This window comes from Ascaphus truei, chromosome 6 (genome assembly GCF_040206685.1).
Source record: "Ascaphus truei isolate aAscTru1 chromosome 6, aAscTru1.hap1, whole genome shotgun sequence".
NCBI lineage: Eukaryota > Metazoa > Chordata > Amphibia > Anura > Ascaphidae > Ascaphus > Ascaphus truei.
The window spans coordinates 133411479-133438738 of NC_134488.1; the positions used below are offsets into that span (position 1 = coordinate 133411479).

General features: G+C 50.2%; 1 protein-coding gene across 2 annotated transcripts in view; it reads left to right on the plus strand.

The window, feature by feature from the left end:
• The first annotated feature begins 545 nt into the window (after positions 1 to 545).
• LOC142497936 (phospholipase A2 inhibitor gamma subunit B-like) overlaps positions 546 to 27260 on the plus strand; it is a 70054-nt gene continuing 43339 nt past the window's right edge. The window contains exon 1 of one of the 2 annotated variants that reach the window (XM_075606405.1): positions 546 to 613. The gene's annotated coding sequence lies outside the window, so the exon portion shown is untranslated. Of the gene's footprint in view, positions 614 to 2576; positions 2702 to 27260 lie in introns of those variants that run through there. The other variant, XM_075606403.1, reaches the window with a different exon arrangement.

Genomic DNA, 27260 nt, shown 5'->3' on the forward strand with positions numbered 1-27260 from the left:
CTGGAGTATTCAGGTGTGTGTTAACACAATGCCAAGGAAGAAATATATCAGCAATGATCTTAGAGAAGCAATTGTTGCTGCCCATCAATCTGGGAAGGGTTATAAGGCCATTTTCCCAACAATTTAAAGTTCATCATTCTACAGTGAGAAAGATTATTCAAAAGTGGAAAACATTCAAGACAGTTGCCAATTATTCCAGGAGTGGATGTCCCAGCAAATTCACCCCAAGATCAGACCGTGCAATGCTCAGAAAAAAAAACAAGAGTTACACCTCAGACTCTACAGGCCTCAGTTAGCATGTTAAATGTCAACGGTCATGACTTTGTTACGAATACCAAGATTATGGAGAATGTGAAGGAGAAGAGGGTGGTCCAAGGTGTCAAATGCTGCAGAGAGGTCGAGTAATATGAGCAGAATGTAATGACCTCTGTCTTGGCAACATGAAGGTCATTAGTTATTTTTGTGAAGGCTATTTCAGTCGAGTGAGCAGTGCGGAAGCCAGATTGTAGAGGGTCTAGGAGAGAATGGGTGGAGCAAGCAAGAGGAAACAAGACGTTCAAGGCGTTTATAGGCAAAAGGCAGGAGGAAGACTGTTCGATAGTTGAAAAGACAGGTAGGATCAAGCTTGCTGTTTTTGAGTAATGGTATAACTTTTGCATGTTTGAAGGAGGATTGAGCGGTAACAGAGTAGATGGGGGAGTTAAAAATGCGTGTGAGCATAGGGATTGTAGTAGGAACAAAAGGTTTAAGGAGATGGAAGGGAATGTGGTCAGAATACAACTATAACACCTATACTGCTCCTCTTCTATAGTATAATCAAGTTCCAATATCCCTTATCAGAGCTTCATGAATCCCCCCCTCCCCCTAATAGTGTGTATCAAGGCACAAGTGGTACAATTCTGGGGAAAAACAATTACACCAGGTGACTACTGCGGATTCCCACTAACCACTAGAGTTTTCCTGTTCTTAAATCTCCACTTTATTGTGTCATATCCAGTTACAAAGTTCACTTGATGTATGACTGTGCACTTGGTGCTAATATAAGGGGTTACATTTCAGATATAATTCCCTATGATAAAGGTGCATTTCATAACCAACACCAAGGGTTAATGAGTCCATCACCAAGCAACATCACGGTCTGAAGGGATTTATTGGCGGTATTCACATATCATTTATAATACCCATTCACAGAGGTGTGGTTGTTTAAATTGTACAGTATTATACGGTATTACACATTGTGGTCTGTTTTTTTATATTTCTTTCACATATTGCGCTGAGCCCGAAGTGAAGATCAGCGCCAAAGAGGACATCAATTTTCCCATATGTATTATACATAGATCATAAGAGACAAAATAGTCAAAATTATAAGGTTTTTGTTTTGCTTCTTTGGACTTGTTTTGCTGTTATTATCACATCATTGTTTGCACAGCACAGAGAACACAGGACACAGCACACAGGACACAGCACACAGCACACAGGACGCAGCACACAGCACACAGGACGCAGCACATAACCAGTAAAAGTCACACGAAGTACTGAGAACCTGTTATCAGCCTGGGGATGTGCTGAGTTATCATGTGGATCTCAGCTGCGGTGTTGGGAGGAAGATCCTGTTCTCAGAGCAGAGTTAATACCCTAATAGTCTCTGTTCTATAGACACAGACATAGAGATGGTGCAGCAGTTATTGCAGACATTAACGCATTAGACGATGATTGGGTAGCACCATTTTCTGCATGGCTATTGGTGGGCGTTATGTCTCTTTGCCCGGAGAGGCTCTGATAAATTGTGTTATATTTTCCCCACCGTAATGTATAAACAGGGGCAATCGTGTTAGCTGCAGCACATCTGCTATCACAATTACACACAATACTGCTCCTCTTTCTGTAGTATGATCTTCAGGTATCGATAGAAAGGGAACTTATTTTATTGGTCTATAATTATACTTCTGACAGTAAGAGTGTACACTAATGGCGCTATATAAATAAAGACATACAATACAATACATACAGAAAGAAGTGATTCAGAACCTCCCCATGTGCATGTGAAAGGAAAGAGTCTGCAACTGTATATATGTGTATATATATATATATATATATATATATATATATATATATATATATATATATATATATATATATATATATACACAGCACCTTAACTCTGGCTGTGCTCAAAGCTGTGACCATGCAGCAAGCTTAAGCCTATAGGGAACCATGTTAAAAATGGTTTTTGAAGCAAAAAGTGGCACTGCGTGCTCATTTGCATGTCATTTCCCAGAATCCCTTGCTGCAGTGGAAGTGCTGTATGCTGGGTGATAATGGTGAAAGGTGGGGTTGCAGACCTGCCTAAGACATGCAGATGAGCATACAGTTATATTTGTATATATATATATATATATGAACAAAAAACAAACAAAAGCGCAAGCTCCATAGCACGTATCTGAGTAGAGCTGTGACGTCATCGCGCTTGTGTTGATGTATTTGGAGTCCCTGGCTTCCGGCTGGCAGTAATTTCAAGTGTTAGCAATCATTTTATGAGGGAGCAAAGGACGTGCAGGCACTGGATGCCTTTATATCTTGCTGCCAATTAATGGTGAACCTGGGCTGTTTACATCCACTCTGCAAACCTGGGACTCACCCTACCACCGCAGATGACCACAATAGAGATTTCTCTCCCACGAATGGTTCTGTTTGAAATCCTGTAAGTGCACATTCTTATGGGTTGCTGATTTTTAAATAAATGTACCTTATTTTTTACTCAGTTACGTGCTATGGAGTTTGCGCTTTTGTTTGTTTTTTGTTCATAGATTCCAAAAGTGGTTGGCTATACCACTCCCCTTAAAGCTGCAGAGACGCTCCCTGGATCTTCTATTGAGACTATATTTCTCTCTGGATTTTTTGTTTGAGTGGAACATTCAATTTGGATTTTCCTTTTTTTTCACTATCACGTTATGGTTTGCAGATATTATTAGGTTAAATTGTGGTAATTTTAATTTATTTTAATATTTTAAATATGTTATTATAATTTATCATTTATTAGGGTTATTTCACATCCTCTTTAGCGCTACTTAATTTTTGTGTTGTCTTTATATATATACTAGCTGAGAGCCCCGGCGTTGCCCGGGATGTTTGTGGTGTGGGGGTGGCATTTGGGTGGGGAGTGGTCCACGCGGCCCATGGCAGTGTGCGGTGGTACTGCTGCTGTGGCTGTACTGATGGTGATTGTATCGGTGTGCTGATTTGGGAGGGTTTGGTGCTGATGTGGGGGTGCGGATGTGGGGGTGCCGATGGGGGAGGTGCAAAGGTGGCGATGTGTGGGTGCTGATGGGGTTGATGGGGGCTGGGAATGGCGGGGAGCCGAGAATGCCAGTGTGCTGGGGGGGGGGCATGGGATACCGGTGTGTCTGATGTGGTGGTGCTGGGGATAGTGTGTGTGTGTGTGTATACATGTGTGTGTGTGTGTATGTGTACGTGTGTGTATACATGTGTGTGTGTATACATGTGTGTGTGTGTATACACGTGTGTGTGTGTGTATACACGTGTGTGTGTGTGTATACACATGTGTGTGTGTATACACATGTGTGTGTGTATACACGTGTGTATACACATGTGTGTATACACATGTGTGTATACATTGTGTGTATGTATATATTGTGTGTATGTATACATGTGTGTGTGTATATACACGTGTATACATGTTTGTGTGTGTGTATACATGTTTGTGTGTATATATTGTATGTGTGTGTGCGTGTGTATAAGTGTGTGTGTGTGTATACATGTGTGTTTGTGTATAAGTGTGTGTATGTGTGTATAAGTGTGTGTATACGTGTGTGTGTACATTTGTGTGTGTGTATACATGTTTGTGTGCATACATGTTTGTGCGTGTGTATACACGTGTGTGTATACATGTGTGTGTGTGTATACATGTGTGTGTGTATACATGTGTGTGTGTGTATACATGTGTGTGTATACACGTGTGTGTATACACGTGTGTGTATACACGTGTGTGTATACACGTGTGTGTGTATACACGTGTGTGTGTATACACGTGTGTGTGTATACACGTGTGTGTGTGTGTATACATGTGTGTGTGTGTATACATGTGTGTGTGTGTTTATACGTGTGTGTGTGTGTGTGTGTGTGTGTGTATACGTGTGTGTGTGTATACATGTGTGTGTGTATATATACATGTGTGTGTGTATATATACATGTGTGTGTGTATATATACATGTGTGTGTATATATGTGTGTGTGTATACATTATGTGTGTGTATATATACGTGTGAGTGTGTGTATGTATACGTGTGAGTGTATACGTGTGTAAGTGTATACGTGTGTGAGTGTATACGTGTGTGTATGTCTCCATGTGTGTGTGTGTATGTCTCCATGTGTGTGTGTACGTGTCTACGTGTACATGTGTGTGTGTGTCTACGTGTACATGTGTGTGTGTACGTGAACATGTGTGTGTCTACGTGTACATGTGTGTGTCTACGTGTACATGTGTGTACGTGTGTGTGTGTCTACGTGTGTGTGTGTGTGTCTACGTGTGTGTGTGTGTCTGTGTTTGTGTATACGTGTGTGTGTGTTTCTGTATACGTGTGTGTTTGTGTGTGTGTGTGTGTATACGTGTGTGTGTCTACGTCTGTGTGTGTGTCTACGTGTGTGTGTGTGTCTACGTGTGTGTGTGTGTGTGTGTGTGTCTACGTGTGTGTGTGTGTGTGTGTGTCTACGTGTGTGTGTGTGTGTGTCTACGTGTGTGTGTGTGTGTGTCTACGTGTGTGTGTGTGTGTGTGTGTGTGTGTGTGTGTGTGTGTGTGTGTGTGTGTGTGTGTGTGTGTGTGTGTCTACGTGTGTGTGTGGGGGGGGGGAGGTGGTGGGAAGGGGGGGAGGTGGTGAGAAGGGGGGGAGGTGGTGGGAAGGGGGGGGAGGTGGTGGGAAGGGGGGGGGAGAGATGGTGGGAAGGGGGGGAGGTGGTGGGAAGGGGGGGGAGGTGGTGTGAAGGGGGGGAGGTGGTGGGAAGGGGGGGAGGTGGTGGGAAGGTGGGAAGGGGGGGGGAGGTGGTGGGAAGGTGGGAAGGGGGGGGGGAGGTGGTGGGAAGGTGGGAAGGGGGGGAGGTGGTGGGAAGGTGGGAAGGGGGGGCGAGGTGGTGGGAAGGTGGGAAGGGGGGGCGAGGTGGTGGGAAGGTGGTGAGGAGGGGGGAGGTGGTGGGAGGTTGTGAAGGGGGGGTGAAGGTGGGGGTGGAGGGGAGGTGAAGGGGGGTGGAGGGGAGGTGAAGGGGGGGTGGAGGGGAGGTGAAGGGGGGGTGAAGGGGGGGTGGGTGGAGGGGAGGTGGGTGGAGGAGAGGTGAAGGGGGGGTGGAGGGGAGGTGGAGGGGGGGGTGAAGGGGAGGTGAAGGGGGGGTAGAGGGAGGTGGAGGTGGAAGGGAGGGGAAGTGGAGTGAGGGGTGGGTGAGGGGAGGTGAAGGCCGCTCCCTCAGCCGTCCGGCCGCTCCCTCACCTGTTCGGCAGCTCCCTCAGCCGTCCAGCAGCTCCCACGTGGATGTGAGGCGGGAGGCAGCTTGTTGTGGCCGCTCCCCCGCTGTGTCCCGGGCGCTCGCTCCCCCGCTGACTGTAGCGGCGCCGGGGGGGTGGAGGGGAGGTGAAGGGAGGTGAAGGGGAGGTGACGGGGGGTGAGGGGAGGTGAAGGGGGGTGAGGGGAGGTGAAGGTGGGTGAGGGGAGGTGAAGGCCGCTCACTCACCCATCCGGCAGCTCCCTCAGCCGTCCGGCAGCTCCCACGTGGATGTGAGGCGGGTGGCAGCTTGTTGTGGCCGCTCCCCCGCTGTGTCCCGGGCGCTCGCTCCCCCGCTGACTGTAGCGGCACCGAGGGGGGGGGGGCTCAAAGCGCGGGAAACAGGGAGACACGGGGAGAGGAGGAGGTGCGCGCGGGTGTGGAGGCTGATGTTCGGGGAGGAAGAGGCGGAGGCTCCGGGACCGGCGGGTATGTGAGCCCCACCCCCCGGGTTATACATGCTGCTAATGTACACCCCCCCCCTAGTGTGTGTGTGTGTGACACTGTGTGTGTGTGTGTGTCCCTGTGTGTGTGTGTGTGTCCATGTGTGTGTCCCTGTGTGTGTGTTTGTGTCCCTGTGTGTGTGTGTGTGTGACACTGTGTGTGTGTGACACTGTGTGTGTGTTTGTGTCCCTGTGTGTGTGTTTGTGTCCCTGTGTGTGTGTTTGTGTCCCTGTGTGTCCTTTGGCCCGTCACTCCGCCTCAGGCCAATGAGAGGTGTGCGGGGGCGGACCAAGGGACCAATGAGATTTCCCCTAGGGACACCGGACATCCAGCAGGCAGGCAGGCAAGCAGGCATACAGTGCTTTCACTAATATAGTATAAGATATATATATATATATATATATATATATATATATATATATATTCATTTTTGATTATTATGATTATTAAGCTCAGCTAACATGGTACAGATACCTCTACATCAATATATATATATATATACTAGCTGAGAGCCCCGGCGTTGCCCGGGATGTTTGTGGTGTGGGGGTGGCATTTGGGTGGGGAGTGGTCCACGCGGCCCATGGCAGTGTGCGGTGGTACTGCTGCTGTGGCTGTACTGATGGTGATTGTATCGGTGTGCTGATTTGGGAGGGTTTGTTGCTGATGTGGGGGTGCGGATGTGGGTGTGCCGATGGGGAGGTGCGAAGGTGCCAATGTGTGGGTGCTGATGGTGTTGATGGGAGCTGGGAATGGTGGGGAGCCGAGAATGCCAGTGTGCTGGGGGGGGGGGGGGGGGGGCATGGGATACCGGTGTGCTGATGTGGTGGTGCTGGGGATAGTGTATGTGTGTCTATACGTGTGTGTGTGTATATATACACACGTGTGTGTATACATGTTTGTGTTTGTGTGTATACATGTTTGTTTGTATACATTGTGTATGTGTACGTGTGTGTGTGTATACACGTGTGTGTGTGTGTATACGTGTGTGTGTGTGTATACACGTGTGTGTGTGTATACACGTGTGTGTGTGTGTGTATACACGTGTGTGTGTGTGTATACACGTGTGTGTGTATACACGTGTGTGTGTGTATACACGTGTGTGTGTGTATACACGTGTGTGTGTACGTGTGTGTGTGTGTATACGTGTGTGTGTGTGTATAGACGTGTGTGTGTGTGTATAGACGTGTGTGTGTGTGTGTATAGACGTGTGTGTGTGTGTATAGACGTGTGTGTGTGTATACACGTGTGTGTGTGTATACACGTGTGTGTACATGTGTGTGTGTGTGTGTACACGTGTGTGTGTGTGTACACGTGTGTGTGTGTGTGTGTGTGTACACGTGTGTGTGTGTGTGTACACGTGTGTGTGTGTGTGTGTACACGTGTGTGTGTGTACACGTGTGTGTGTGTACACGTGTGTGTGTGTGTGTACACGTGTGTGTGTGTGTGTGTGTGTGTGTGTACACGTGTGTGTGTGTGTGTACACGTGTGTGTGTGTGTGTACATGTGTGTGTGTGTGTGTACACGTGTGTGTGTGTGTGTACACGTGTGTGTGTACACGTGTGTGTGTGTACACGTGTGTGTGTGTGTGTACACGTGTGTGTGTGTGTGTACACGTTTGTATGTGTGTACACGTGTGTGTGTACACGTGTGTGTGTGTGTACACGTGTGTACACGTGTGTGTGTACACGTGTGTGTGTGTGTACACGTGTGTGTGTGTGTGTGTACACGTGTGTGTGTGTACACGTGTGTGTGTACACGTGTGTGTGTGTGTACACGTGTGTGTGTGTACACGTGTGTTTGTACACGTGTGTGTGTGTACACGTGTGTGTGTACACGTGTGTGTGTGTACACGTGTGTGTGTGTGTGTGTACACGTGTGTGTACACGTGTGTGTGTGTGTACACGTGTGTGTGTACACGTGTGTGTGTGTGTGTGTACACGTGTGTGTGTGTGTACACGTGTGTGTGTGTGTGTGTACACGTGTGTGTGTGTGTGTGTACACGTGTGTGTGTACACGTGTGTGTGTGTGTACACGTGTGTGTGTACACGTGTGTGTGTACACGTGTGTGTGTGTGTACACGTGTGTGTGTACACGTGTGTGTGTGTGTGTGTGTGTGTGTACACGTGTGTGTACACGTGTGTGTGTGTGTACACGTGTGTGTGTGTACACGTGTGTGTGTGTGTGTGTGTACACGTGTGTGTGTGTGTACACGTGTGTGTGTGTGTACACGTGTGTGTACACGTGTGTGTGTGTGTGTACACGTGTGTGTACACGTGTGTGTACACGTGTGTGTGTGTGTGTGTGTGTGTGTGTGTGTACACGTGTGTGTGTGTGTGTGTACACGTGTGTGTGTGTGTACACGTGCGTGTGTGTCTACGTATACGTGTGTGTAAGTGTCTGCGTGTGTCTGCGTGTCTACGTGTGTCTACGTGTGCCTGCGTGTGCCTGCGTGTCTACGTGTGCCTGCGTGTCTACGTGTGCCTGCGTGTCTACGTGTGCCTGCGTGTCTACGTGTGCCTGCGTGTCTACGTGTGCCTGCGTGTCTACGTGTGCCTGCGTGTCTACGTGTGCCTGCGTGTGTATGTGTACGTGTCTACGCGTGTGTGTCTACATGTGCCTACGTGTGTGTATATACGTGTGTGTACGTGTGTATACGTGTGTGTACGTGTGTGTACGTGTGTGTACGTGTGTAGGGCAGGGAGGGTGGGGGCGAAGGGCAGGGAGGGTGGGGGCGAAGGGCAGGGAGGGTGGGGGCGAAGGGCAGGGAGGGTGGGGGCGAAGGGCAGGGCCGGGGGGGGGGGGGGCAGGGCCGGGGGGGGGTGAAGGGCAGGGGGGGGAGTGAAGGGCAGGTCCGGGGGGGTGAAGGGCAGGGCCGGGGGGGGGTGAAGGGCAGGGCCGGGGGGGGGGGGTGAAGGGCAGGGCCGGGGGGGGGGTGAAGGGCAGGGCCGGGGGGGGGGGGTGAAGGGCAGGGCCGGGGGGGGGGGGGGTGAAGGGCAGGGCCGGGGGGGGGGGTGAAGGGCAGGGCCGGGGGGGGTGGGTGAAGGGCAGGGCCGGGGGGGGGGGCAGGGCCGGGGGGGGGTGAAGGGCAGGGGGGGGGTGAAGGGCAGGGCCGGGGGGGGGGGGTGAAGGGCAGGGCCGGGGGGGGGGGGTGTGAAGGGCAGGGCCGGGGGGGGGGTGAAGGGCAGGGCCGGGGGGGGTGAAGGGCAGGGCCGGGGGGGGGGGGTGAAGGGCAGGGCCGGGGGGGGGGTGAAGGGCAGGGGGGGGGGTGAAGGGCAGGGCCGGGTGAAGGGCCAGGGCGGGTGAAGGGCCAGGGGGGGGGTGAAGGGCCAGGGCGGGGGGGGGGGGTGAAGGGCCAGGGTGGGGGGGGGGGGTTGAAGCGCCGGCTGGGGTGAAGCGCCGGGCGAAGCGCCAGGCCGGGTGGGGTGAAGCGCCGGGTGGGGTGAAGGGACGGGCCGGGGGTGAAAGATCTCTTCCCGTGCGGTTACTTACCTCGCACCGGGCCGCGCTCCTCCTCGGGTTCCTCGGTGGTTCCCCCCGGCGATGCGGAGCTGAGACGCTCAGGTGAGGGGGGGTGTGGGCCGCGGCCCGTGCAGCTCCCGACAGAGACAGCTAGGCCTGAGAGCCGGAGCAGCGCGCGCGGGGATGGGGAGCTGGGGGCGTGGCCTCTAGGCCTGAAGGTGAGAGCGGCGACAGCGTGCTCTGGGGGGGGGAGCACCGGGAGAGCACCGGGAGAGAGGGTGCTCTGGGGGGGGGGGGAGGGAGGGTGCTCTGGGGGGGGGGAGGGGGGGAGCACCGGGGGAGCGGGTGAGCACCGGGAGAGAGGGTGCTCTGGGGGAGGGGGGGAGCACCGGGGGAGAGGGTGCTCCGGGAGAGCGGGTGATGTTGAGGTCCCGCGGAGTGGTGATAGGGGGTAGTTCCGTTGTTGCGGGCCAGCGGCCAGGAAAGGGGGGGGGCGGACAGAGGGTGAGGAGGGGGGTGAGGGGCTCCGGAGCAGCATCGTGCTGTGGATGTTCGGGTGAGTGGGGGGGGGGGGTGAGGGGCTCCGGAGCAGCATCGTGCGGTGGATGTATGGGTGAGGGGGGTGGGGTAGTTTTGGGTGTGCTCCGGGGATGTTCGGGTGAGGGGGGGGGGGTGTGTGATGGAGCATCGTGCGTTGTATGTTCAGCAGCGTGCGTTTGCTGTTGGTGTGAGGGGGGGGGGGGGTGATGGAGCATCGTGCGTTGTATGTTTGGGTGAGGGGGGTTGGTGATGGGCTGCAGTAGCGGGAGAGCTGTGGCGTGCGTTTGTAGTGTGCATGAGGTTGGGGGGGGTGATGGTGGAGGGGGGTGCATGAGGTTGAGGGGGGTGGTGGTGGAGGGAGGTGCATGAGGTTGGGGGGGTGGTGGTGGAGGGGGGTGTTTGTAAGAGGCAGTGCGGTGAGTGTTAGGTGCTTAGAAGCATTCCCAAAGGTCACTGAGGGGTGGGACAATGTGGCAGTGGTGTTGGCCAAAGGCCAATGAGAGTCAGTGAGGGGTGGGACAGTGGGGTGAGGGGTGGGACAGTGTGGCAGTGGTGTTGGCCGAAGGCCAATGAGAGTCAGTGAGGGGTGGGACAGTGTGGTGAGGGGTGGGACAGTGTTGAGGTGGAGTGACAGGCCAAAGGTGCAATGCGATTGGCCCTAGGGACACAGGGCATGCAGACAAACATACAGACATTTCAGAAATATATAGTAGCTATACACACCACACATACATATATACACACCACACATATATATATATATATATACACACACACACCACACATACACACACATATATACATATATACACACACACACACACCACACATATATACACACACACCACACATATATACACACACACACCCCCTGCAGCCCGTTTTTCACACACACACACACACACACACACACACACACACACACACACACACACACACACACACACACACACTGCAGCCCGTTTTTCACACATACCCTGCAGCCCGTTTTTCACACACACACACACACACACACACACACACACACACACACACACACACACACACACACACACACACACACACACACACACACACACACACACACACACACACACACACACACACACACACACACACCTTGGTGCTGTCTGGTGGCTCTGCAGTTGCAATGCCGGGCAGGCTGCAGCCCCATTGGATGGGAGCGGTCACGTGACCGCTCCTCTGCTTCCCCTCAGAGCTTTTTTTTTTTTTTTTTTAAATGAGCTAGCAGCCCTTGTTTCCCGCTGCTGGCGGCCCTGATCGCGGCGCCCCTCTAGCCAAGCCGCGGCGCACCAGGGCGCCGCGGCGCACAGTTTGGGAAACACTGCTGTACCTGATTCGGCAGTCTGTGGTAGCAGACGTGAAGGTTTTGATAGCTGTGAAGCGTGGCCCCAGAGCGTTCCCAAAACTCAGTGAGGGGTGGGACAGTGTGGAAGTATTAGGGCATTGGTGTTGGACGCAGGCCAATGAGAGGTGTGCGGGGGCGGGCATTGGACGCAGGCCAATGAGAGTCAGTGAGGGGTGGGACGCAGGCCAATGAGAGGTGTGCGGGGGCGGGCATTGGACGCAGGCCAATGAGAGTCAGTGAGGGGTGGGACAGTGTGGCATTGGTGTTGGACGTAGGCCAATGAGAGGTGTGCGGGGGCGGGCATGGCCTGAGCAGGAGTGACAGGCCCAAGGTCCAATGCGATTGACCCTTGGGACGCAGACATACAGTGATTTCACAAATATATAGTAGAAGATAAACACAAACAGAGAAAAGGGGGTCTTTATGAAAGCACTCAAATTTAACGTGAGAAATAAGAAAATTGATTTTATTAGCAACACATAACAATAAAACATTAAAACATACCAAACCACATACCAAAAAGACTGCTGATAAGAAAGAAAAAAAGTTGCATCAACATATACAGTAAGTTAACCCAAAATATAAAGCATAAGAAGTCAGAGAATGTAATAGTGCACATCCAGGGGAAAAATTAATTTCCCCTAGTGATGCAATGAAGATCGGCCGATCATCAATGAAATTTTACTCAGACATGCAAAATATAACTGAAATCAACACATAACCCAGATATAAGCAGTAGATAAAACAGAATAAATAATACTGTAAACCAACTACAGTACATAAGTGCTATACTACTATATGGAGATAGCTACTACCTAGCAGTAACATTTGGTATGTTTTAATGTTTTAATGTTTTATTGTTACTGTATGTGTTGCTAATAAAATCCATTTTCTTATTTCTCACGTTAATTTTGAGTGCTTTCATTAAGACTCCCTTTTCTCTTTTTGTGTTCCTGTTGTGATTTGGGTCATCAGCACCGCCAGAGGGTAATTTTAACCCGTATCTCTGGTTTCGTGAATTATTGTTACTGTTTGGGAGTTGATTTGATTGCGGCATAATTTTTGTGTTGTTTATACAGTATATACACACTGTATACCGCATGCACACCTAATTTAAAAGAGTGGTTACCATAAGCTGTCAGGTATAAGTAACTGTGATTACAGACAATGTATTCATCTGCAGTCACACCTATTTGCCGCTAGTAGGTATTATGTTACTTTAGCAACAGTTTCTATAGAGCTACTTTATTTCATGCCTTGACATTTGTTATCACACTGCATTTTGTATTAGGCCAGACCCATTTGTGTAATTTATTTCTGATTCAAAGCTTTGTCCCTTTGTGGTTACCTTGAGGATTTTGTGAGTCCCCTTTCATTTTAGATTTCTCCCTTGTTTTTATGTTAATTAATAAATTGTTACCTCCATTCTTTTGGTGTACCTATATGCTCCATTTTTGGTACTTTGTTTTTGTTGTTTTAATATATATATATATATATATATATATATAAAAACAACAAAGAGAAAGTATATATATACACAACACACGTGTGTGTGTGTGTGTGTGTGTGTGTGTGTGTGTGTGTGTGTGTGTGTGTGTGTGTGTGTGTGTGTGTGTGTGTGTGTGTGTGTGTGTGTGTGTGTGTGTGTGTGTGTGTGGTGCTGTTTTTTTAAATTTTATTTATACAGTATGCATGGGTGTTTTTTTATATGTATTTGAGGCTTGGTTGGAGGGTCTGTACTGTATACAGTATGTATTTGTGGCTTGGTGGGGGGTCTGTATATAGAATTTGGGGCCTGGTGGGTGGGTCTGTATATGTATTTGGGGCTTTGTGGGGTGTCTGTATATGTATTTGGGGCTTGGTGGGGGGTCTGTATATGTATTTGGGGCTTGGTGGGGGGGTCTGTATATGTATTTGAGGCTTGATGGGGGGTCTGTTTATGTATTTGGGCTTGGTGGGGGGTCTGTATATGTATTTGGGGCCTGATGGGTGGGTCTGTATATGTATTTGGGGCTTGGTGGGTGGGTCTGTATATGTATTTGGGGCCTGGTGGGTGGGTCTGTATATGTATTTGGTGCTTGGTGGGGGGTCTGTATATGTATTTGCGGCTTGGTGGGGAGTCTGTATATGCATTTTGGGCTTGGTGGGTGGGTATGTATATGTATTTGGGGCTTGATGGGTGGGTATGTATATGTATTTCGGACTTGGTGGGTGGGTCTGTATATGTATTTTGGCTTGGTGTGTGGGTCTGTATATGTATTTGGGGCTTGGTGGGTGGGTCTGTATCTGTATTTTGGGCTTGGTGGGGCGTCTGTTTAAGTATTTGGGGCTTGGTGGGAGGGTCTGTATATGTATTTGGGGCTTGGTGGGTGGGTCTGTATATGTATTTGGGGCTTGGCGGGTGGGTCTGTATATGTATTTGGGGCCTGGTGGGTCGGTCTGTATATGTATTTGGGGCTTGGTGGGTGGGTCTGTATATGTATTTGGGGCTTGGTGGGGGGGGTCTGTATATGTATTTGGGGCCCTCTGTATATGTATTTGGGGCTTGGTGGGGGGGTCTGTATATGTATTTGGGGCCTGGTGGGGGGGTCTGTATATGTATTTGGGGCCTGGTGGGTGGGTCTGTATATGTATTTGGGGCTTGGTGGGTGGGTCTGCATATGTATTTGGGGCTTTGTGGGTGGGTCTGTATTTTTTTGGGGGCTTGGAGGGGGTTTGTATATGTATTTGGGCTTGGTGGGGGGTCTGTATATGTATTTGGGGCCTGATGGGTGGGTCTGTATATGTATTTGGGGCTTGGTGGGTGGGTCTGTATATGTATTTGGGGCCTGGTGGGTGGGTCTGTATATGTATTTGGTGCTTGGTGGGGGGTCTGTCTATGTATTTGCGGCTTGGTGGGGAGTCTGTATATGCATTTTGGGCTTGGTGGGTGGGTATGTATATGTATTTGGGGCTTGATGGGTGGGTATGTATATGTATTTCGGACTTGGTGGGTGGGTCTGTATATGAATTTGGGGCTTGGTGTGTGGGTCTGTATATGTATTTGGGGCTTGGTGGGTGGGTCTGTATATGTATTTTGGGCTTGGTGGGGCGTCTGTTTAAGTATTTGGGGCTTGGTGGGAGGGTCTGTATATGTATTTGGGGCTTGGTGGGTGGGTCTGTATATGTATTTGGGGCTTGGCGGGTGGGTCTGTATATGTATTTGGGGCCTGGTGGGTCGGTCTGTATATGTATTTGGGGCTTGGTGGGTGGGTCTGTATATGTATTTGGGGCTTGGTGGGGGGGGTCTGTATATGTATTTGGGGCTTGGTGGGGGGGGGGTCTGTATATGTATTTGGGGCTTGGTGGGGGGTCTGTATATGTATTTGGGGCCTGGTGGGGGGGTCTGTATATGTATTTGGGGCCTGGTGGGTGGGTCTGTATATGTATTTGGGGCTTGGTGGGTGGGTCTGCATATGTATTTGGGGCTTTGTGGGTGGGTCTGTATTTTTTGGGGGGCTTGGAGGGGGTTTGTATATGTATTTGGGGCCTGGTGGGTGGGTCCGTATATGTATTTGGGGCTTGGTGGGTGGGTCTGTATATGTATTTGGGGCTTGTTGGGTTGGTCTGTATATGTATTTGGGGCTTGGTTGGTGGGTCTGTATATGTATTTGAGGCTTGGTGGGTGGGTCTGTATAAGTATTTGGGGCTTGGTGGGTGGGTCTGTTTATGTATTTGGGGCTTGGTGGGTTGGTCTGTATATGTATTTGGGGCTTGGTGGGTGGGTCTGTATATGTATTTGAGGCTTGGTGGGTGGGTCTGTATAAGTATTTTGGGCTTGGTGGGTGGGTCTGTATATGTATTTGGGGCTTGGTGGGGGTCTGTATATGTATTTGGGGCTTGGTGGGTCTGCATATGTATTTGGGGCTTTGTGCGTGGGTCTGCATATGTATTTGGGGCTTAGTGGGGGGGTCTGTATATAGAATTTGGGGCCTGGTGGGTGGGTCTGTATATGTATTTGGGGCTTTGTGGGGTGTCTGTATATGTATTTGGGGCTTGGTGGGGGGTCTGTATATGTATTTGGGGCTTGGTGGGGGGGTCTGTATATGTATTTGGTGCTTGATGGGGGGTCTGTTTATGTATTTGGGCTTGGTGGTGGGTCTGTATATGTATTTGGGGCTTGGTGGGTGGGTCTGTATATGTATTTGGGGCTTGGTGGGTGGGTCTGTATATGTATTTGGGGCCTGGTGGGTCGGTCTGTATATGTATTTGGGGCTTGGTGGGGGGGATCTGTATATGTATTTGGGGCTTGGTGGGTGGGTCTGTATATGTATTTGGGGCCTGGTGGGTCGTTCTGTATATGTATTTGGGGCTTGGTGGGGGGGATCTGTATATGTATTTGGGGCTTGGTGGGAGGGTCTGTATATGTATTTGGGGCTTGGTGGGTGGGTCTGTATATGTATTTGGGGCTTGGTGGGTGGGTCTGTATATGTGTTTGGGGCTTGGTGGGTGGGTCTGTATATGTATTTGGGGCTTGGTGGGGGGGATCTGTATATGTATTTGGGGCTTGGTGGGGGGGGGGTCTGTATATGTATTTGGGGCTTGGTGGGGGGGTCTGTATATGTATTTGGGGCCTGGTGGGGGGGTCTGTATATGTATTTGGGGCCTGGTGGGTGGGTCTGTATATGTATTTGGGGCTTGGTGGGTGGGTCTGCATATGTATTTGGGGCTTTGTGGTTGGGTCTGTATTTTATTTGGGGCTTGGAGGGGGTCTGTATATGTATTTGGGGCCTGGTGGGTGGGTCCGTATATGTATTTGGGGCTTGGAGTGTGGGTCTGTATATGTATTTGGGGCTTGGTGGGTGGGTCTGTATATGTATTTGGGGCTTGGTGGGTGGGTTTGTATATGTATTTGAGGCTTGGTGGGTGGGTCTGTATAAGTATTTGGGGCTTGGTGGGTGGGTCTGTATATGTATTTGGGGCCTGGTTGGTGGGTCTGTATATGTATTTGGGGCTTGGTGGGTGGGTCTGTATATGTCTTTGGGGCTTGGTGGGTCTGCATATGTATTTGGGGCTTTGTGGGTGGGTCTGCATATGTATTTGGGGCTTGGTGGGTGGGTCTGTAAATGTATTTGGGGATTGGTGGGGGGTCTGTATGTATTTGGGGCTTGGCGGGTCTGCATATGAATTTGGTGCTTTGTGGGTGGGTCTGTATATTTATTTGGGGCTTGGTGGGGTTCTGTATATGTATTTGGGGCTTTGTGGGTGGTTCTGTATATTTATTTGGGGCTTGGTGGGTGGGTCTGTATATGTATTTGGGGCTTGGTGGGGGGGTCTGTATATGTATTTGTGGCCTGGTGGGGGGGTCTGTATATGTATTTGGTGCGTGGTGGGGGGGTCTGTATATGTATTTGAGGCTTGGTGTGTGGGTCTGTATATGTATTTGGTGCTTGGTGGGGGGTCTGTATATGTATTTGCGGCTTGGTGGGGGAGTCTGTATATGCATTTTGGGCTTGGTGGGTGGGTCTGTATATGTATTTGGGGCTTGATGGGGGGGTCTGTATATGTATTTCGGGCTTGGTGGGTGGGTCTGTATATGTATTTGGGGCTTGGTTGGTGGGTCTGTATATTTATTTGGGGCTTGGTGGGTGGGTCTGTATATGTATTTTGGGCTTGGTGGGGCGTCTGTATAAGTATTTGGGGCTTGGTGGGAGGGTCTGTATATGTATTTGGGGCTTGGTGGGTGGGTCTGTATATGTATTTTGGGCTTGGTGGGGCGTCTGTATATGTATTTGGGGCTTGGTGGGTGGGTCTTTATATGTATTTGGGGCTTTTTGGGTGGTTCTGTATTTTAATTGGGGCTTGGAGGGGGTCTGTATATGTATTTGGGGCTTGGTGGGTGGGTCTGTATATGTATTTTGGGCTTGGTGGGGCGTCTGTATAAGTATTTGGGGCTTGGTGGGAGGGTCTGTATATGTATTTGGGGCTTGGTGGGTGGGTCTGTATATGTATTTGGGGCTTGGCAGGTGGGTCTGTATATGTATTTGGGGCCTGGTGGGTCGGTCTGTATATGTATTTGGGGCTTGGTGGGTGGGTCTGTATATGTATTTGGGGCTTGGTGGGGGGGGGGTCTGTATATGTATTTGGGGCTTGGTGGGGGGGGTCTGTATATGTATTTTGGGCCTGGTGGGGGGGTCTGTATATGTATTTGGGGCCTGGTGGGGGGGTCTGTATATGTATTTGGTGCGTGGTGGGGGGGTCTGTATATGTATTTGAGGCTTTGTGGGTGGGTCTATATATGTATTTGGTGCTTGGTGGGGGGTCTGTATATGTATTTGGGGCTTGGTGGGGGTGTCTGTATATGTATTTGGGACTTGGTGGGTGGGTCTGTATATGTATTTGGGGCTTGATGGGTGGGTCTGTATATGTATTTCGGGCTTGGTGGGTGGGTCTGTATATGTATTTGGAGCTTGGTGGGTGTGTCTGTATATGTATGTGGGTCTTGGTGGGTGGGTCTGTATATGTATTTGGGGCTTGGTGGGTGGGTCTGTATATGTATTTTGGGCTTGGTGGGGCGTCTGTATAAGTATTTGGGGCTTGGTGGGTGGGTCAGTATATGTATTTGGGGCTTGGTGGGTGGGTCTGTATATGTATTTGGGGCTTGGTGGGTGGGTCTGTATATGTAGTTGGGGCTTGGTGGGAGGGTCTGTATATATATTTCGGGCTTGGTGGGTGGGTCTGTATATGTATTTGGGGCTTGGTGGGTGGGTCTGTATATGTATTTGGGGCTTGGTGGGTGGGTCTGTATATGTATTTGGGGCTTGGTGGGTGGGTCTGTATATGTATTTTTGGCTTGGTGGGGCGTCTGTATAAGTATTTGGGGCTTGGTGGGAGGGTCAGTATATGTATTTGGGGCTTGGTGGGTGGGTCTGTATATGTATTTGGGGCTTGGTGGGTGGGTCTGTATATGTATTTTGGGCTTGGTGGGGCGTCTGTATAAGTATTTGGGGCTTGGTGGGTGGGTCAGTATATGTATTTGGGGCTTGGTGGGTGGGTCTGTATATGTATTTGGGGCTTGGTGGGTGGGTCTGTATATGTAGTTGGGGCTTGGTGGGAGGGTCTGTATATGTATTTCGGGCTTGGTGGGTTGGTCTGTGTATGTATTTGGGGCTTGGTGGGTTGGTCTGTATATGTATTTTGGGCTTGGTGGAGCGTCTGTATAAGTATTTGGGGCTTGGTGGGAGGGTCTGTATATGTATTTGGGGCTTCATGGGTGGGTCTGTATATGTATATGGGGCTAGGTGGGTGGGTCTGTATATGTATTTGTGGCCTGGTGGGTCGGTCTGTATATGTATTTGGGGCTTGGTGGGTGGGTCTGTATATGTATTTGGGGCTTGGTGGGGGGGGGGTCTGTATATGTATTTGGGACTTGGTGGGTGGGTCTGTATATGTATTTGGGGCTTGGTGGGGGGGTCTGTATATGTATTTGGGGCCTGGTGGGTGGGTCTGTATATGTATTTGGGGCTTGGTGGGTGGGTCTGCATATGTATTTGGGGCTTTGTGGGTGGGTCTGTATTTTAATTGGGGCTTTGTGGGTGGGTCTGTATTTTAATTGGGGCTTGGAGGGGGTCTGTATTTGTATTTGGGGCTTGGTGGGTGGGTCTGTATATGTATTTGGGGCTTGGTGGGTGGGTCGGTATATGTATTTGGGGCTTGGTGGGGGGGATCTGTATATGTATTTGGGGCTTGGTGGGTGGGTCTGTATATGTATTTGGGGCCTGGTGGGTCGGTCTGTATATGTATTTGGGGCTTGGTGGGGGGGATCTGTATATGTATTTGGGGCTTGGTGGGTGGGTCTGTATATGTATTTGGGGCCTGGTGGGTCGTTCTGTATATGTATTTGGGGCTTGGTGGGGGGGATCTGTATATGTATTTGGGGCTTGGTGGGTGGGTCTGTATATGTATTTGGGGCCTGGTGGGTCGTTCTGTATATGCATTTGGGGCTTGGTGGGGGGGATCTGTATATGTATTTGGGGCTTGGTGGGAGGGTCTGTATATGTATTTGGGGCTTGGTGGGTGGGTCTGTATATGTATTTGGGGCTTGGTGGGTGGGTCTGTATATGTGTTTGGGGCTTGGTGGGTGGGTCTGTATATGTATTTGGGGCTTGGTGGGGGGGATCTGTATATGTATTTGGGGCTTGGTGGGGGGGGGGTCTGTATATGTATTTGGGGCTTGGTGGGGGGGTCTGTATATGTATTTGGGGCCTGGTGGGGGGGTCTGTATATGTATTTGGGGCCTGGTGGGTGGGTCTGTATATGTATTTGGGGCTTGGTGGGTGGGTCTGCATATGTATTTGGGGCTTTGTGGTTGGGTCTGTATTTTATTTGGGGCTTGGAGGGGGTCTGTATATGTATTTGGGGCCTGGTGGGTGGGTCCGTATATGTATTTGGGGCTTGGAGGGTGGGTCTGTATATGTATTTGGGGCTTGGTGGGTGGGTCTGTATATGTATTTGGGGCTTGGTGGGTGGGTTTGTATATGTATTTGAGGCTTGGTGGGTGGGTCTGTATAAGTATTTGGGGCTTGGTGGGTGGGTCTGTATATGTATTTGGGGCCTGGTTGGTGGGTCTGTATATGTATTTGGGGCTTGGTGGGTGGGTCTGTATATGTATTTGGGGCTTGGTGGGTCTGCATATGTATTTGGGGCTTTGTGGGTGGGTCTGCATATGTATTTGGGGCTTGGTGGGTGGGTCTGTATATGTATTTGGGGATTGGTGGGGGGTCTGTATGTATTTGGGGCTTGGCGGGTCTGCATATGAATTTGGTGCTTTGTGGGTGGGTCTGTATATTTATTTGGGGCTTGGTGGGGTTCTGTATATGTATTTGGGGCCTGGTGGGTGGGTCTGTATATGTATTTGGGGCTTTGTGGGTGGTTCTGTATATTTATTTGGGGCTTGGTGGGTGGGTCTGTATATGTATTTGGGGCTTGGTGGGGGGGTCTGTATATGTATTTGTGGCCTGGTGGGGGGGTCTGTATATGTATTTGGTGCGTGGTGGGGGGGTCTGTATATGTATTTGAGGCTTGGTGTGTGGGTCTGTATATGTATTTGGTGCTTGGTGGGGGGTCTGTATATGTATTTGCGGCTTGGTGGGGGAGTCTGTATATGCATTTTGGGCTTGGTGGGTGGGTCTGTATATGTATTTGGGGCTTGATGGGGGGGTCTGTATATGTATTTCGGGTTTGGTGGGTGGGTCTGTATATGTATTTGGGGCTTGGTTGGTGGGTCTGTATATTTATTTGGGGCTTGGTGGGTGGGTCTGTATATGTATTTTGGGCTTGGTGGGGCGTCTGTATATGTATTTGGGGCTTGGTGGGTGGGTCTGTATATGTATTTTGGGCTTGGTGGGGCGTCTGTATATGTATTTGGGGCTTGGTGGGTGGGTCTGTATATGTATTTTGGGCTTGGTGGGGCGTCTGTATAAGTATTTGGGGCTTGGTGGGAGGGTCTGTATATGTATTTGGGGCTTGGTGGGTGGGTCTGTATATGTATTTTGGGCTTGGTGGGGCGTCTGTATATGTATTTGGGGCTTGGTGGGTGGGTCTTTATATGTATTTGGGGCTTTTTGGGTGGTTCTGTATTTTAATTGGGGCTTGGAGGGGGTCTGTATATGTATTTGGGGCTTGGTGGGTGGGTCTGTATATGTATTTTGGGCTTGGTGGGGCGTCTGTATAAGTATTTGGGGCTTGGTGGGAGGGTCTGTATATGTATTTGGGGCTTGGTGGGTGGGTCTGTATATGTATTTGGGGCTTGGCAGGTGGGTCTGTATATGTATTTGGGGCCTGGTGGGTCGGTCTGTATATGTATTTGGGGCTTGGTGGGTGGGTCTGTATATGTATTTGGGGCTTGGTGGGGGGGGGGTCTGTATATGTATTTGGGGCTTGGTGGGGGGGGTCTGTATATGTATTTTGGGCCTGGTGGGGGGGTCTGTATATGTATTTGGGGCCTGGTGGGGGGGTCTGTATATGTATTTGGTGCGTGGTGGGGGGGTCTGTATATGTATTTGAGGCTTTGTGGGTGGGTCTATATATGTATTTGGTGCTTGGTGGGGGGTCTGTATATGTATTTGGGGCTTGGTGGGGGTGTCTGTATATGTATTTGGGACTTGGTGGGTGGGTCTGTATATGTATTTGGGGCTTGATGGGTGGGTCTGTATATGTATTTCGGGCTTGGTGGGTGGGTCTGTATATGTATTTGGAGCTTGGTGGGTGTGTCTGTATATGTATGTGGGTCTTGGTGGGTGGGTCTGTATATGTATTTGGGGCTTGGTGGGTGGGTCTGTATATGTATTTTGGGCTTGGTGGGGCGTCTGTATAAGTATTTGGGGCTTGGTGGGTGGGTCAGTATATGTATTTGGGGCTTGGTGGGTGGGTCTGTATATGTATTTGGGGCTTGGTGGGTGGGTCTGTATATGTAGTTGGGGCTTGGTGGGAGGGTCTGTATATATATTTCGGGCTTGGTGGGTGGGTCTGTATATGTATTTGGGGCTTGGTGGGTGGGTCTGTATATGTATTTGGGGCTTGGTGGGTGGGTCTGTATATGTATTTGGGGCTTGGTGGGTGGGTCTGTATATGTATTTTTGGCTTGGTGGGGCGTCTGTATAAGTATTTGGGGCTTGGTGGGAGGGTCAGTATATGTATTTGGGGCTTGGTGGGTGGGTCTGTATATGTATTTGGGGCTTGGTGGGTGGGTCTGTATATGTATTTTGGGCTTGGTGGGGCGTCTGTATAAGTATTTGGGGCTTGGTGGGTGGGTCAGTATATGTATTTGGGGCTTGGTGGGTGGGTCTGTATATGTATTTGGGGCTTGGTGGGTGGGTCTGTATATGTAGTTGGGGCTTGGTGGGAGGGTCTGTATATGTATTTCGGGCTTGGTGGGTTGGTCTGTGTATGTATTTGGGGCTTGGTGGGTTGGTCTGTATATGTATTTTGGGCTTGGTGGAGCGTCTGTATAAGTATTTGGGGCTTGGTGGGAGGGTCTGTATATGTATTTGGGGCTTCGTGGGTGGGTCTGTATATGTATATGGGGCTAGGTGGGTGGGTCTGTATATGTATTTGTGGCCTGGTGGGTCGGTCTGTATATGTATTTGGGGCTTGGTGGGTGGGTCTGTATATGTATTTGGGGCTTGGTGGGGGGGGGGGTCTGTATATGTATTTGGGACTTGGTGGGTGGGTCTGTATATGTATTTGGGGCTTGGTGGGGGGGTCTGTATATGTATTTGGGGCCTGGTGGGTGGGTCTGTATATGTATTTGGGGCTTGGTGGGTGGGTCTGCATATGTATTTGGGGCTTTGTGGGTGGGTCTGTATTTTAATTGGGGCTTTGTGGGTGGGTCTGTATTTTAATTGGGGCTTGGAGGGGGTCTGTATTTGTATTTGGGGCTTGGTGGGTGGGTCTGTATATGTATTTGGGGCTTGGTGGGTGGGTCGGTATATGTATTTGGGGCTTGGTGGGGGGGATCTGTATATGTATTTGGGGCTTGGTGGGTGGGTCTGTATATGTATTTGGGGCCTGGTGGGTCGGTCTGTATATGTATTTGGGGCTTGGTGGGGGGGATCTGTATATGTATTTGGGGCTTGGTGGGTGGGTCTGTATATGTATTTGGGGCCTGGTGGGTCGTTCTGTATATGTATTTGGGGCTTGGTGGGGGGGATCTGTATATGTTTTTGGGGCTTGGTGGGTGGGTCTGTATATGTATTTGGGGCCTGGTGGGTCGTTCTGTATATGCATTTGGGGCTTGGTGGGGGGGATCTGTATATGTATTTGGGGCTTGGTGGGAGGGTCTGTATATGTATTTGGGGCTTGGTGGGTGGGTCTGTATATGTATTTGGGGCTTGGTGGGTGGGTCTGTATATGTGTTTGGGGCTTGGTGGGTGGGTCTGTATATGTATTTGGGGCTTGGTGGGGGGGATCTGTATATGTATTTGGGGCTTGGTGGGGGGGGGTCTGTATATGTATTTGGGGCTTGGTGGGGGGGTCTGTATATGTATTTGGGGCCTGGTGGGGGGGTCTGTATATGTATTTGGGGCCTGGTGGGTGGGTCTGTATATGTATTTTGGGCTTGGTGGGTGGGTCTGCATATGTATTTGGGGCTTTGTGGTTGGGTCTGTATTTTATTTGGGGCTTGGAGGGGGTCTGTATATGTATTTGGGGCCTGGTGGGTGGGTCCGTATATGTATTTGGGGCTTGGAGGGTGGGTCTGTATATGTATTTGGGGCTTGGTGGGTGGGTCTGTATATGTATTTGGGGCTTGGTGGGTGGGTTTGTATATGTATTTGAGGCTTGGTGGGTGGGTCTGTATAAGTATTTGGGGCTTGGTGGGTGGGTCTGTATATGTATTTGGGGCCTGGTTGGTGGGTCTGTATATGTATTTGGGGCTTGGTGGGTGGGTCTGTATATGTATTTGGGGCTTGGTGGGTCTGCATATGTATTTGGGGCTTTGTGGGTGGGTCTGCATATGTATTTGGGGCTTGGTGGGTGGGTCTGTATATGTATTTGGGTTTTGGTGGGGGGTCTGTATGTATTTGGGGCTTGGCGGGTCTGCATATGAATTTGGTGCTTTGTGGGTGGGTCTGTATATTTATTTGGGGCTTGGTGGGGTTCTGTATATGTATTTGGGGCCTGGTGGGTGGGTCTGTATATGTATTTGGGGCTTTGTGGGTGGTTCTGTATATTTATTTGGGGCTTGGTGGGTGGGTCTGTATATGTATTTGGGGCTTGGTGGGGGGGTCTGTATATGTATTTGTGGCCTGGTGGGGGGGTCTGTATATGTATTTGGTGCGTGGTGGGGGGGTCTGTATATGTATTTGAGGCTTGGTGTGTGGGTCTGTATATGTATTTGGTGCTTGGTGGGGGGTCTGTATATGTATTTGCGGCTTGGTGGGGGAGTCTGTATATGCATTTTGGGCTTGGTGGGTGGGTCTGTATATGTATTTGGGGCTTGATGGGGGGGTCTGTATATGTATTTCGGGCTTGGTGGGTGGGTCTGTATATGTATTTGGGGCTTGGTTGGTGGGTCTGTATATTTATTTGGGGCTTGGTGGGTGGGTCTGTATATGTATTTTGGGCTTGGTGGGGCGTCTGTATATGTATTTGGGGCTTGGTGGGTGGGTCTGTATATGTATTTTGGGCTTGGTGGGGCGTCTGTATATGTATTTGGGGCTTGGTGGGTGGGTCTTTATATGTATTTGGGGCTTTTTGGGTGGGTCTGTATTTTAATTGGGGCTTGGAGGGGGTCTGTATATGTATTTGGGGCTTGGTGGGTGGGTCTGTATATGTATTTTGGGCTTGGTGGGGCGTCTGTATAAGTATTTGAGGCTTGGTGGGAGGGTCTGTATATGTATTTGGGGCTTGGTGGGTGGGTCTGTATATGTATTTGGGGCTTGGCAGGTGGGTCTGTATATGTATTTGGGGCCTGGTGGGTCGGTCTGTATATGTATTTGGGGCTTGGTGGGTGGGTCTGTATATGTATTTGGGGCTTGGTGGGGGGGGGTCTGTATATGTATTTGGGGCTTGGTGGGGGGGGTCTGTATATGTATTTTGGGCCTGGTGGGGGGGTCTGTATATGTATTTGGGGCCTGGTGGGGGGGTCTGTATATGTATTTGGTGCGTGGTGGGGGGGTCTGTATATGTATTTGAGGCTTGGTGGGTGGGTCTATATATGTATTTGGTGCTTGGTGGGGGGTCTGTATATGTATTTGGGGCTTGGTGGGGGTGTCTGTATATGTATTTGGGACTTGGTGGGTGGGTCTGTATATGTATTTGGGGCTTGATGGGTGGGTCTGTATATGTATTTCGGGCTTGGTGGGTGGGTCTGTATATGTATTTGGAGCTTGGTGGGTGTGTCTGTATATGTATGTGGGTCTTGGTGGGTGGGTCTGTATATGTATTTGGGGCTTGGTGGGTGGGTCTGTATATGTATTTTGGGCTTGGTGGGGCGTCTGTATAAGTATTTGGGGCTTGGTGGGTGGGTCAGTATATGTATTTGGGGCTTGGTGGGTGGGTCTGTATATGTATTTGGGGCTTGGTGGGTGGGTCTGTATATGTAGTTGGGGCTTGGTGGGAGGGTCTGTATATGTATTTCGGGCTTGGTGGTTGGGTCTGTATATGTATTTTTGGCTTGGTGGGGCGTCTGTATAAGTATTTGGGGCTTGGTGGGAGGGTCAGTATATGTATTTGGGGCTTGGTGGGTGGGTCTGTATATGTATTTGGGGCTTGGTGGGTGGGTCTGTATATGTATTTTGGGCTTGGTGGGGCGTCTGTATAAGTATTTGGGGCTTGGTGGGTGGGTCAGTATATGTATTTGGGGCTTGGTGGGTGGGTCTGTATATGTATTTGGGGCTTGGTGGGTGGGTCTGTATATGTAGTTGGGGCTTGGTGGGAGGGTCTGTATATGTATTTCGGGCTTGGTGGGTTGGTCTGTATATGTATTTGGGGCTTGGTGGGTTGGTCTGTATATGTATTTTGGGCTTGGTGGGGCATCTGTATAAGTATTTGGGGCTTGGTGGGAGGGTCTGTATATGTATTTGGGGCTTCGTGGGTGGGTCTGTATATGTATATGGGGCTAGGTGGGTGGGTCTGTATATGTATTTGTGGCCTGGTGGGTCGGTCTGTATATGTATTTGGGGCTTGGTGGGTGGGTCTGTATATGTATTTGGGGCTTGGTGGGGGGGGGGTCTGTATATGTATTTGGGGCTTGGTGGGGGGGGGTCTGTATATGTATTTGGGGCTTGGTGGGGGGGTCTGTATATGTATTTGGGGCCTGGTGGGTGGGTCTGTATATGTATTTGGGGCTTGGTGGGTGGGTCTGCATATGTATTTGGGGCTTTGTGGGTGGGTCTGTATTTTAATTGGGGCTTTGTGGGTGGGTCTGTATTTTAATTGGGGCTTGGAGGGGGTCTGTATATGTAGTTGGGGCTTGGTGGGGGGTCTGTATATGTATTTGGGGCTTGGTGGGTGGGTCTGTATATGTATTTGGGGCTTGGTGGGTGGGTCTGTATATGTATTTGGGGCTTGGTGGGTGGGTCTGTATATGTATTTGGGGCTTGGTGGGTGGGTCTGTATATGTATTTTTGGCTTGGTGGGGCGTCTGTATAAGTATTTGGGGCTTGGTGGGAGGGTCAGTATATGTATTTGGGGCTTGGTGGGTGCGTCTGTATATGTATTTGGGGCTTGGTGGGTGGGTCTGTATATGTATTTTGGGCTTGGTGGGGCATCTGTATAAGTATTTGGGGCTTGGTGGGTGGTTCAGTATATGTATTTGGGGCTTGGTGGGTGGGTCTGTATATGTATTTGGGGCTTGGTGGGTGGGTCTGTATATGTAGTTGGGGCTTGGTGGGAGGGTCTGTATATGTATTTCGGGCTTGGTGGGTTGGTCTGTATATGTATTTGGGGCTTGGTGGGTTGGTCTGTATATGTATTTTGGGCTTGGTGGGGTGTCTGTATAAGTATTTGGGGCTTGGTGGGAGGGTCTGTATATGTATTTGGGGCTTCGTGGGTGGGTCTGTATATGTATATGGGGCTAGGTGGGTGGGTCTGTATATGTATTTGTGGCCTGGTGGGTCGGTCTGTATATGTATTTGGGGCTTGGTGGGTGGGTCTGTATATGTATTTGGGGCTTGGTGGGGGGGGGGGGTCTGTATATGTATTTGGGGCTTGGTGGGTGGGTCTGTATATGTATTTGGAGCTTGGTGGGGGGGTCTGTATATGTATTTGGGGCCTGGTGGGTGGGTCTGTATATGTATTTGGGGCTTGGTGGGTGGGTCTGCATATGTATTTGGGGCTTTGTGGGTGGGTCTGTATTTTAATTGGGGCTTGGAGGGGGTCTGTATATGTATTTGGGGCTTGGTGGGTGGGTCTGTATATG